Source organism: Vulpes vulpes, chromosome 4 (genome assembly GCF_048418805.1).
Source record: "Vulpes vulpes isolate BD-2025 chromosome 4, VulVul3, whole genome shotgun sequence".
Lineage (NCBI taxonomy): Eukaryota > Metazoa > Chordata > Mammalia > Carnivora > Canidae > Vulpes > Vulpes vulpes.
Window position 1 is genome coordinate 48,274,026 of NC_132783.1, and position 13,509 is coordinate 48,287,534.

General features: G+C 36.0%; 1 protein-coding gene across 24 annotated transcripts in view; it reads right to left on the minus strand.

The window, feature by feature from the left end:
- Positions 1-13,509, minus strand: part of PDLIM5 (PDZ and LIM domain 5) — a 212,063-nt gene that overhangs the window by 110,851 nt on the left and 87,703 nt on the right. The window lies entirely within an intron of this gene.

The following is a 13,509-nucleotide window of genomic DNA, read 5'->3' on the forward strand; positions in this document are numbered from 1 at the left end:
TCCAGCTTGGGGTGGCTTGCTAGAATAGGTGTCAAGGTTTCAGGTCGCAGCCTGTGGGACTACTATTGGGTGTGCAGGGGTGCTCCAGCTGCACCCCTGGTTTCATTTTTTAAGTCTTAAATGATGCCCTCCCCCATCCAAGCCATCATCCTTTCTCCACTTCACATGAACACCCTCAGCTGAAGCATAGATTGTAACCTCCTCTGTTACCCTCTGAAATTGGCCTTTGGTGAGGAATTCAGGGCTTTCCCCATATCTTCTTTCCCACTTTAATAGAGAGGTGTTGCTTTTTCCTTCCTCCTCAAGTCCCTTTTTTGCACCATCACCACCCAATACTTCCTTGCTTTGGCCAGAAGCCATCAGGTAAGGTTGGAAAAAGTCTGACTTCCCTCGTTTAGTTTGGAACCACATTTACTCTTCATTCTCCACCAGCCTGGGAATGAATATTGGGTCCTCAGCCCTGCCACCCTCTGCTGTCATTGTCAGCTGATGCCATTTTTTAGCTCAGGTTTTGATAAAGTGAAAAGAAGTCACCAGGGGTACTCAGACCTGCCAGTTCTCAAAGTGCTTGGTGGTAAAACTTGGAGAAAGGCCACAGAAGACACTTGTAAGCAGTAAGCACACTGCACGATCCCTCTGAATTAATTGTTTTCTTTTCCTGTAATTGCTTTTGCTTTTAACAATTGAAGTTTAAAACAGGGTTCTCATGTGGTTATCTTACAATCCATTTGGGTCTAGGTTGGAATCTGATAACTGGAACAAAAAGAACCTTGGATTCGGTGCATACTTTGGTTTTGGTGCTGCTGCATCTCATGGTCCTCAGCAGGGATCGAGAAAGAACTTGGTGTGCATAGCAGATCCCCGAAATTGGCGGGCTTGACTTCCTGGCAAATTGCTGTGGTTTTCTACTTTTCTGTTCAGGACCACTAAATGCTGAGATGTTGATGCATACCAAAATAAAAGCAATTCATTGTGTTCTCAAGGGTTTTTGTTGTTGTTGTTGTTTTTAATTTAGTGTTTGTGTAAAACACCTTTTGAAGCAGCAACTATCAAGTCTGAAAAGCAATCGATGTTTCCATTAATCTTTTTCTGGGGGATACCTTAGTTCTAAGGATTTAACATCCTGTAAGTAAAGTTGAACATAACAGTATTCCATAAGCAGCCTTTTTATTGTCAGACCATTGCCTGATTTTAATTTTTAAAAAGTATGCATTAAAAAATCATTAATTACAAATATCAGAACTATTCTCATTTACCCCTCAAGAACAGAGAACTACTGTTGAATACTATAGAATTTGAAAATGAGAGTTACAGAATTCCAAACTTTTATAGTTCCAAAATTAGACAATTATGGAACTGCAAGTCATCAAAGTTTAAGTCAATCTGTGGTATCTCTGTGATGGATATTTTGAAGTGGGCCAACTAAGCTAAAACACCACTAAAGATAATACCCCAAAGTTATTCTGAGAAGTGATAAGCTCTAGCCAAAGCCACATTGTTTCCTTGCATCTTTCAGTGTGTGACAGCAGACAGAGCTCAAAATAATTTTGCAAGGACAATTGCACATGTTAAAGGCTTATTAACAGGTCTTTTAAATTTCTCATCTTCCATGATTCAAAGTTTTCACAAATTAGAATTGAAATGTTTCTACTAAATAGATAATGCATAAGCCTTTCTGAAATGTTTTAATTTTGACTCCAAAAAAATGAAAATACAATGTATTTTATATAGAAAAATAATTAATATGCAATCATAGCTTAGAATAAGAATGATATTTAAAATCACCAAGAGGTCTTGAATCAAACCTTCTGAAATAAAGTAAGAAACTGTATTCAGGTAATAATTCTATTGAATTATTATATAATCATGTAATATTACACTGTATAATTTTCATATATTTACTATGTGTGTATTGTGTATATGAGGGATATTTTACCACTGATTCCAGCAGAGAAGCATATGAATAGAAGCTTTATATTCTGCAAACCCTTATACAAATACAAGGTGTTTATATCATTATCATTTCACCAAAGATGTACGATTCTGAAGATTTACTGAAAAGCTTTAGAGTCATGATATGGATAAGACCTCTGCAGACTCCAAGCCTTCAGATCATGCTACAATTTACCAATCTCAGTTTTCCTAGGAGTTGTGTAGAACTTGGCCCAGGGATGCTTACTAAATGTTTAAAAATGCATGAGTAAAAAGTAGCTGGCAAAAAGCCCTTCTTCAATAATAAAGAAGCCACCTCTGACAACCAGAGCAAATAAAACATAGCTGAGAAAAGTGACTCTTAATTTACCAAAAGAGAAGGGTGCTTTAATAGCTTTACAGCTTTTATGCAATGCTCATAAGTAACAGGTGACAAGGATGAAAAAGATTCCAAAATGAAATAGAGCAATACTAGAGGGTAATAAGCTCTGTTGGCAGTGATAAAAGAAAAAGAGCAAGGTGGCAAAAAACAGGCACAGACTTCAGAAAAAAGAACCAGAAAACACAAAAGTGAATCAAAATGCTAAATTTACTTAAAATTTATTTAATTAATACTACATTTATACTAAATTTAATCTACATTTAAATTTAATACTACAATAGCAGTTTGACCATAGGGCATTTATGCAAGGTATGTGTGTTTATGTTTGTATGGTGTGAAGGAAGGGGCAGTCAGAAATAGGCAGTAAAAGGGAACTAAACTGACAAGTCATTTAGATTTCATTTTTTTTTTAAGATTTTATTTATTTATTCATGAGAGACACAGAGATAGAGAGAGAGAGAGAGAGACAGAGAGACAGAGAGAGAGAGAGAGAGAGAGAGAGAGGCAGAGACAGGCAGAGGGAGAAGCAGGTTCCATGCTGGGAGCCCAATGCGGGACTCAATCCCAGGTTTCCAGGATCACCCTGGGCTGAGCCACCCAGGCTGCCTGTCATTTAGATTTCAATAGTCCCTAAGAGCATCAAAATATCACATTAAAGAGGCATGTGTCAAACTAAGGGTATGGAACCATAGAAATTATGGACTCTAGAGCCAGGCCAGGTTCAAAATAAAGAGCTGCAGTTTTACTAAAGGGGTGACTTCAGGCAAGCTATCTAATCTTTCTTTTGTGAAAGAAAAGATTGTTTTTTACTTTGCTGTATAAATGATGATAACATCATTTACTTCATGGGGAAGATGCTATGAGTATTATATGAGTTGATAAAAATAAATCAGGACAATGATTTAGCTATTATTTTTTAAAGATTTATTTATTTACTAGAGCACATGTAAGCGGGGGTGAGGGGGGAGCACAGGGTAAGAATCTCAAGCAGGTGCCCCGTTCAGCATAGACCTTACATGGGGCTTGAACTAAGGACTCTGAAATCATGACCTGAGCTGAAATCAAGAGTCGGACGCTTAACTAATTGAGCCACCCAGGTGCCCCGATTAAGCTATTATTAATTATGTGACAGATGTTCTAGTACATGGTTCTTGTCCTCATTTTCACCATCTTCCCATGCATCCAGTGGCAAAGTCTACCTCAGACAACGAATATTATAAGAAAAGTTTATTCAAGAACTGATCTACCATACAGATAAAATACAAAACTCTCGAGACTATTATGAATGCCAGTGGGTCTAAATGTTTAAAATTCAGTTCAAACTAAAAGAAAATCTTTAAAGAAAAACTTTCAAGATTTTTCTGACATGGTCTTATGTCCGAAACATAAGAAGCCCAATGAAAACTTGCAAGCACTGGAATAAATAAAGGTCAGTTTAAATTCTTATGCTCATCAAGGACTATCTCTTACTCTTCATGAAAACTTACACTGTGAGACAGAAGAGTAGGATGACAAAAAAAGTGCCTATTTTCCACTCTGCTAGTGTTTTTTTTTTTTTTTTAAATCAAAGATAGTGCTTTCAATCTTGGCCTAACATGATGACATGTCAAAGACACAAAGTAATTGTGAAGAATTAGACTTTTTGAAGAAAAAGAAAGATATTTTGGAAATGTCTTCATTTCCAAACCACAAACTACTTCTAGAGAAGGGTATCCACATAACGACATCCAAATGGCTCATTCTATCTTTATGGGCACAGGCAAATTAAAAGCAACAACAAAAATGCTGATATTCATAACAGCTGGACTCAAAAGCTGGACTCAAGATGCATTCTGCTGACCCATGCCCTTCAATATCCATATGTGCTACAGGAGGAACAAAAGAGAAACAATGTTAATTGAGTATACACACAACACTTCATCCAAACAGCCCTCTGACATCAGAAGGTTTGCTCCCCTCTAAAGATGAAGAATGGACATACCCCTGATACTATCAATTCCATTTCTGGATATTTATCCCACAGATCTACTCTCACATGTATAAAATGAGGCATATTTAAAGTAAACCATTATAGCATTGTTAAGAGCACACTAACTGACCATTCATGGGAAATGGGTTCAATATATTTTGGTATATTAGTGTAATGGAATGTTACATACCTATTTTTAAAATGAGCAAGTTGTTATTACTGATATAGAAAGATCCTCAAGGGATGCCTGGGTGGCTCAGCGGTTGAGCGTCTGCCTTAGGCTCAGGGCATCCAGATTCCCAGGGTTCGAGTCTCACATCAGGCTCCTTGCCTGGAGCCTGCTTCTCCCTCTGCCTGTGTCTCTGCCTCTGTGTGTGTGTGTGTGTGTGTGTGTGTCTCATGAATAAATAAAAAAAATCTTTAAAAAAAAGAAAAAGAAAAAAAGATCTTCAAGATAAGCTAAATTTTAAAATGTTAAGTTAAAACGGAAAGATACAAGACAGTATGCATAGTATCTACCATTTGTAGGAAAAAAGAGACAAAAATGTACTATATCTTGCTCTTACATGCATAATATACCTCTGTAAAAATATAGCAGCATAATGTCTCAATATATGAAAGAGAATTAGCTGACGAGAGACAGGAGGGAGGAAAAAGAATTTTCATTGCAAAATTTAGATTTTAAGCAATATGAATATATAACTCATTCAAAAAATAAACAAAATTTAATTAAAAAAAAAGAAGAAAAGAATTTTGCCTAATGCCCTCCCAATGGCTAGTAAATAGAACAGAGACCTGAATCTTAGACTAACACCCAAATCAAGACTTTTTTCATTATACCATGGTGCCACATATAAACTGCATCTTTGGCACCTTGTAATAAATGTTACCCAAAAAGAATTTTCAGAAATGTTAAATAATACACATTCTAATACAGAAATAAAATGTTACCAGGATATACACTCAGTTCTGATACTGAAGCCCACGTGCTTTCCATTGTACCATGTAGTCTCCTTCAGCTAAACAGAAAAATGCATCTAACCAGGAGATTCAGACAGTAATCATTTGCTATAGCCAAGATTTTTTTCAGAATTTAACTGGATTTCCCAGCTCCAAATTATTATATATATAATAATTATGTGTGCGTGTGTGTGTAGATTTTCAAAACCCTTTTCCTTCATTTAAATATTTTAGACTATCTAGATATGCTAAATCCCTTTAAGTGACTTCAATCATTCTTATGGTTTCATCAATGAGGCATAAAAGATTTCTTGATCTTTATGAAAATGTTGACAAGTGAAGCATGCAAATCCCTGTTTCTAGAATAATCTCAAATTATGAATGCTGATTTCTACAGAATACTTTTTATGCATTCTTCTCCACAAAAAGAAAAATTCAAAACTAAAGAAATATAAATACATATAGATATAAGTTCCTATTGTCAGAGCTCATGTCCATCCATGGCCTTTTCCAGAAATACTTATAAACTGGCACTCTAACTAGAAAATGAGAATGCATATATTAAAACAGAGATAAAGAAAGAACACAAAGGTCATTTAATAAGTAATCATATACTCTGTAAAAATCTCCTCACTGTACAGAAGAATAAAGCTTGCAAGCATTCTACTGTTTCAAAGTACCACCATGCAAATGAAGGTCGATTATATACATTGCATACAATGTTTTAACCTTTAGGTTAGAGCAAATATGCATAAAACGGATCTTTTCTAGAAATGATCATTTGTGGAAAACAAGAATGTAGGAAACTTAGAGAATTAAAGCAAAATATGAATTAAAAAACAAAGTGACCACCATTATGTACTTAGTGCCTTAGATGTCTTTTTCAAGCCATGAAATATTATCAAGAAAAGGAAAAGTTTAGGACTAGGTAATATATTTGTAAGTCAGGTACTCATTTATATAAGGAAGACAGTGAGACAAAATAAGAAAAGTCTGGCCAGCCATAGAACATCAAATCACCCCTGGGCAAGGTGACTGAATAGCAAAAGTGGTGAAATGAGAAAGACCAATTTATCTGTGAACTATACTAGGCTTAGAGGGAAGTGGGTGTGCCCTGAGGAAGATTAGATGAATTCCTAACATGTTTTTGAAGCAGAATGTGAGTGACTCACAGAGAGTAAACAAGCACTTTATATCTGATGTCTTTCAGTTCACCCCTTTCTTTCCTCTCTTATCTTCCCTTAAAAGAATGTCACAAAAACAGTCCAGTTCCTTACTCCTCCTAAATTGAAAACTGGGTGTATACAAACTCTTCCTAATGATCTACTAAAACATAGGCACTATCTCTCAGACCCCTGTTTTTGTCTTCCAGAGGGTAAGGCAGAGTAAAAATATCATTCCATCTTACTCCTATCTTCCCAGTAATAAATAAATTTATGTTCAATATAACATAATTGCAATGACCTTCTAATTGCAAAGACCTCTTTATTAAAATTTTTTGACAAATGGATTTCAAAAGTAAAGTTCAGAGTTTGGACTGAATGTTGGCTAGGAATTCAGTCGAGTGGTAAACATGGGCTCTCCTGGAATACAAATATGGGTTCAAACACTGATACACCCATTGATGTTCATGCTTGTGTAAGTTATTCAACTTTCATTTCTTCATCTTAAAAAAAGAAAGTACTCTTGTACCCACATACAAAATGCAAAAGAACAAATGGTACAGAAGACAGAAAAGACCAGGACACAACTAGAATCTGACAAAAATTAGACATCTCAAAAAAATGGCACTCTAAGTGGCCAGAAGTTTGACATACTATATATGGTAATGGTGAGAAACATAATGATAAGGAAGGGAACAGAACTTCTTTTTATAGAGAGTGAACAACTAAAAGATTATTGAATAGCACTGTACTTCCCAGGACTGAGAAGGGGTGTCAAACACCCATTTATATCCTCCCAATGGTGGTCCCCAATGACTCTGGCATAGAAATTTTTTCTGTTGCTAGAAGTTAGGTCACCTACAAACAGTACTAGTGAGCCACAAAGAAGACCCATCAACCAAGCTGAAGTGAAGCCTGGAAGAGACTTCAATGTCACTTCGGAGAAACAGATGATAAAATAAATCATTCAGGCTTCATACCTCATGCAATTCTCACAGTTACAGTCAATTCGGTACACATAATTCAACACTTTAAGAAGGCAAGATGGTAGGCAGAATAATGGTTTTCCCACAATGTCCCTGTCCTAATCTCGAGAACCTGTAAATAATGTTAAATAACATAGCAGTGAAGAATTAAAGTTTCCTTAAAGTGGAATTAAAACTGCTAATCAGATGACTTTAAAATGGGAAGATTATCCTAGATTATCCAGTAGGCCCAATGTAACAACGAGGGATCCTTACCTGTGGAAGGGGGAGGCCAAAGAGTCAGCATCACAATGATATGATGTGAGAAACTCCTTAGCCTTTGCTGCCTTTGAAGATGAAAAGAATGGGAGCCAAAGAAAGCAAGCAGCCTCTAGAAGCTGGAAAAGGCAAAAGGACAGATTCTCTCCTAGAGCTTCCAGAAAGAAAACACAGCCTGTCAACACCTTAATTTTAGCTCACTGAGACCCATTTTGGTCTTTTGACCTCTATAACTGTAAGATTATAAATTTGTGGGGATTTTTTTTTTCTGCCACTAAACTTGCAGTATTTTGTTACATAGCATTAGGAAACTAATACACGAAGAATTAAACTTTGAAAGACTTTTATGAATTTTTTTTAAAGAATTGAGGTATTTAATGTCAATTTATCTAGAAAAATCCAGTTATTCAGAATTAGCCATGCCCTGAGGTTTTAGAGGTAACTGAAGTTTTACCACTAACTTTAGATAAATGCTTTTTCCCTTAAGTCTAAAAATCACTAACAGTAACTGTAAACCTAGACGTTATGATACTGAGATATAACCACAATATTAACCAGATGAAATTTCTAATATCTTAAATCCATTTAATATTTAGATTTGAAAAAGGAATGCCCCGTTTCCAAAAGGAATGCTAGCATTGGATATATTAAGTAAAAACTCTAAGCATTACATATACTAAAACATTAAAGTTTAAAATTTTGATATCCCCCCCAAAAAATAAAAATAAAAAATAAAATTATATAAAATTTTGATATCCCTGTTTTCAATGCCTCTTAAAGATTAAGTGTAGTTTTAGATTTTAAAAGCTACTTCAAATTATGATTGGAAAATATCAGAGAGGGTGACAGAACATGAGAGACTCCTAACTCTGTGAAACGAACAGGGGTAGTGGAAAGGGGAGGTGGGCAGGGGGATGGGGTGACGGGCACTGAGGGGAGCACTTGATGGGATGAACACTGGGTGTTACACTATATGTTGGCAAATCAAACTCCAATAAAAAAAAAAAGCTACTTCAAATTATAGATGGGATGTTATAAAATCAGTAACACCTCCATATGTTTTAAAACATCTTCTGATAACAGAAAATTTGTTAATATTTAATATCAGATTAACAATTAAACACTTTAATGTATTTCTCTAAAAAGTAAGAACATTAGCAAAATGAACATGTCTGGAACCTCTTTAGAGTAAATTCCAAATGCTTTCATATAGTATGAATTTAAAAAGTAAATGCAAAGAGGAAAAATAGTATTTACATATATTTCTCTAAGTGACATGTATCTTCTTTTTCTATATAGTTACTTTCAAAGTGAAACAATGCTGCTTTGAATAGAAATGTGGGTGTGTGCACATGGATGTGTATGAGGGTGGGTGTTTAGATAGGTATGGTAGAAACAAACAATTTTCTACTTCAGGAGGAAATTAATAACAGGGGCAGTATTAGTAATACAGTATCATCTGGGTCAAGATATTGTTAAAAATCCATCACTACGTTCAGTTCTATGACAATACACTCCTCCTGAAGCAAGCATAATAAATGCTAATGGTGAAAACAAATTTTGCATCCATCAGCCATATTATCTACACAGAAATGGAAAACAAGTATTTCCAACTCAGTTGGGCTTACAATTTCCCAGGCTTTTGCATTACGTTATCAACAGTTCCATTTAAGCGACTACTTTAAGACTATAGTTTTAGAGTTTTTATATAATTCCAAGAAATAAGACATATTTTTAAAAAATACTGTTTTCTAAAACATACATTTTGAAATTTTCTCACTTGTCAGTAACTTAGGAAGACAAGACAATATTGACAACACAAGGGATCCCTGGGTGGCTCAGCGGTTTAGCGCCTGCCTTTGACCCAGGCAGGATCCTGAAGTCCTGGGATCGAGTCCCGTGTCAGGCTCCCTGCATGGAGCCTGCTTCTCCCTCTGCCTGTGTCTCTGCCTGTGTGTGTGTGTGTGTGTGTGTGTGTGTGTGTGTGTGTGTGTGAGTGTCTCATGAATAAATACATAAAATCTTAAAAAAAAAAAAAGAAAAGAAAACACAAGCAATCCTTTCATCAAGAAACAGATGAAAAATCTATCTATCTGACCACCATGACCTTATCAAATAGGCTTACACAACTGTGGAAAAATAAACAATAATAAGAATTACTGGGGCAATTTGTCTTATCCAGCATCCAGTATTCTCAACAAACATCTACTAAAAAGGACGATGAAATGAAAGATGGTCATGTTTCCTGTCTAGAAAATATTATTCAGAATTGGAATAATAGTGCTCTTAAAAAGAAACAATGACCCCCAACCTTAACAAGAATGTCCCCTTAGGAAGGAGCCATCACTCACAAAATGCTGAAAGTGCAATAATTGGATGATGTGATCTAAGCAACATTCTTTCTTACAATTTTTCCCTTTTTGGTATGTGTGTCAGGCACTGGGTAAGAAGAATGCCTTTAAAAAAATGCATAAACAACAAAACCAAACTGTGCTGAGGAAGATACCACAAAAAGGCAAAACAAATATTATTTGAGTTTTTAAAACGATACCATATATGTACATGGATAATAAAGGATACTGATGTATTAAATTTTTTTAATTTAAAAGAGCAAGCGCCATCATTTGTGATATAAACTGTTTTAAAAAATGTAACTTTTATTACTAATTAAAGAGGCCTTAAATAAGCATGAAGAAATTCATAGACATAGGAATTACATTTTCTAAAATATCTGTGTGCTTAATTTGAGCAAACTACTTATTAAATCCCCAGGTTTAACTTTTTCAACTAAGTTAACTACTCTATAAAATAGGGATTCCTAATTTATGGGTAAATAAACTGAAGTTTTAAAAACTAAAGTAACAATGCTCATAACCCTAGAGCTAGTAAGTGATGAAGTCAGAATTAGAACTCTGATGTTTCAGATTGGTCTCACTAAACCAGAAAAACAAGTTTTTGCTGCTGTCAAAGTAGTGAGTTGCCTTTTCTCCTGCTGGAGTAACCACAGCAAGATAACTCCAGTCTTTGCATCGAGAAAATTCTTCAATGAGTCTTATGCATACATTTCCCAAACAGACACTAAGCAACAAGGAGAAAAAATGTACCAGGCGTGAAATCATTCCTAATTAAATAAAGGACTAGATATCATACAGGCAATGACTCAAAACAGATCATCTACAAACTGAGCAGAATAGATCAGTATGGCATCACAGTGTGATGGTAAAGAAGACAGCTCATAGTCAAAACAAATTCACTACTCACTCAATATCTCCCTGAGAAATGGTGATACTAATAGTATGCACCTAGGGGATCCCTGGGTGACTCAGCGGTTTAGCGCCTGCCTTTGGCCCAGGGCGTGATCCTGGAGTCCAGGGATTGAGTCTCACATCGGGCTCCCTGAATGGGGCCAGCTCCTCCCTCTGCCTGTGTCTCTGCCTCTGTCTCTCTCTTTCTCTGTGTGTCTCTCATGAATAAATAAAATCTTTAAAAAAATAAAATAAAAAATAAAAGTATGTACCCGTAGTCTGTTGAATGGTGGTCCCCAAAAAGATATATCCATGTCCTAATACGGAGAACCTATGAATGTTACCTATTTGGAAAAGGGGTCTTGCAGATATAATAAGTTAAACATCTTGAGAGGAGACATCTTAGATTACCTGAACAGACCCTCAATCCAGTGACAGATCTCCTTGTAAGAGACAGAAGAGGAGAAGACATAGACACACAAAGGAGGAGGTAAGGTAATGATGAAGGCAGAGATGGAAGTAAGGCAGCCATCAGAAACACTGACAGCCACTTGAAGATGAAAGCGGCAAGGAAGAATTTTCCCCCAGAGCTTCCAAAGAGAGTATAGCCCTCCACCATCTTGATTACAGACTTCTAGTGTATTCAAAGTACCCCTGATCTTTAATATAAGTATACAATAAATATTAGCAATTACTATTAGTGAATTAATATATATGAGGGGCAGCCATTCTACACATTCTACATGCAGACATCCACTTTTGCATTTTTCCAGGGTAGAAAATTAGAAAATGTCACATATTTCTTTCCTCACTGTGAAATGAATTACTAAAATATACTTTGTACTCTACTAAATTTATCTTAAAAATTAGCAACTGTAACCATTAAGCTTTGTTTCTAGGAAGGACAAATGATTTTCTTTTTAATGCTCTTCTCACTTCACTATTTTAGGTTAAAGCTAAATATACTAATAGCCTTGGGAAAGTATCATTCATTACTAACCTTTTAAATAAATTAAATAGGTTTCTCAGATCATTGGAAATAGTTAGAATTATAAAAATAGGGTGAATGGTTTAACAAAAAGAAAAAAGGAAAAAGACTCAATGACCAAACACTGCTTCAGTCAGGGTGTAGCTACAAAGCACAATGAATTTTTCTAATCCAAGGAATGAGCCACTTAAGCAGTACATGTATACTGACCGGTGCACCCCCAAACCTCCTCTTACCCAAAAGTTTAGATATTTCATTGAAACCTCCCACCTCCTTCTCTACAGGACTACTGCCTACCAAATACTGGTAGGCAAATGAGAAATAAATATAAACACTTTCTAAATACAAGCTCCCTTTAAGGCCCAAAATGCAGGGTTTCTAATTTGTGTTCAAGCAAAGAGGAGACTCTCATTTTAAATTCCATCTCTGACTCTATTCATTTACCAAAACAGGTGATAAAACAGGAAGTAAGAGAGAATGGCAGGTCTCTCCCCTCACCAGGGCACCTGCCACGTATGAGGACAGAAGGTGAAGAACTGGAACTTGGAGACTATGACCCTGTAATGGCACAGTTTATGTAACTCATTCGTAATGTGGCCCAATGAGTATCAAGCTAGAGCAATCAGGCACCAACTCTAACTTCCAGGAGAGGAGTTGAACCAAATGGACAGAAGTTGTATGCTCCATCAGCTCCCATTCCAATTAGGCAGAAAATATGTATGTGGATGTTCTATTCTCACTATGGGCAGAAGCAGTAAAAAGGAGAATGAATTACCTCACTCCCTAACTGGTAGCGGACAAAAGAAGGGGGCTGGATTTATAATCAAGATCTAAAAATGTACACATTAAAGTTATAGCTCCCCAGAGAGGAATATACCATGGGGGGCTGCTACATAAAACTGTTCTTGCCATTCTGTGGCTACAACTCAGTATAGTTTTATTTAGAATCACAAACTTGCACTCATTAGTCTCACTCATTTCTGCACTATTGTTTGCTTTCATCTCCTAATTCTTACAGTAAAAACATTTTTAGGAAATTTTCACCCTCATATGCAGTATTCAGTTCAACAAATGTTTTAGCACAAACCATGAGCAAGTCTATGGGAAAGACGAGAACACACTTCTGTAAACAAGACAGGTGAGGCCTTTGCCCTTAGGAACTTATAGTCCAGTAGCAGATGTAAATGAGATTTTATATTCACTAATGAGATTTTTTCCCTCTTAAAACCAAAATGTTGGAAAATTTGGAAGGGGAACACGTGTGTATGTTTTAGGGAACATTAAGTGTTCTATACCCTTAAATATAGAATGTGTATGGGCTCCACAAGGGGCCCAGCTCTGATATTTAAGGAAACCAGGGAGCTGTAGACCTCACCAGCTCTGATAAATGTTATCTCGAATGGCTCTAGAACTAAAAATGGAAGATGAAGTATACAGTCAAATGAAACTGGCTCTCCCAGAAGTTTTTATCGTTCTGCTCACACTAACTTGAATTACAGGTTCTGTATTTATCTTACCTGTCACACTGCATCAAATGTCCCTTTTATGGCCGGGACTATGTCTTTTTTTTTTTTTTTTTCCTGTAAACTGTACAGGAATTAATGAAGACTCACTCCAACTAAAAAC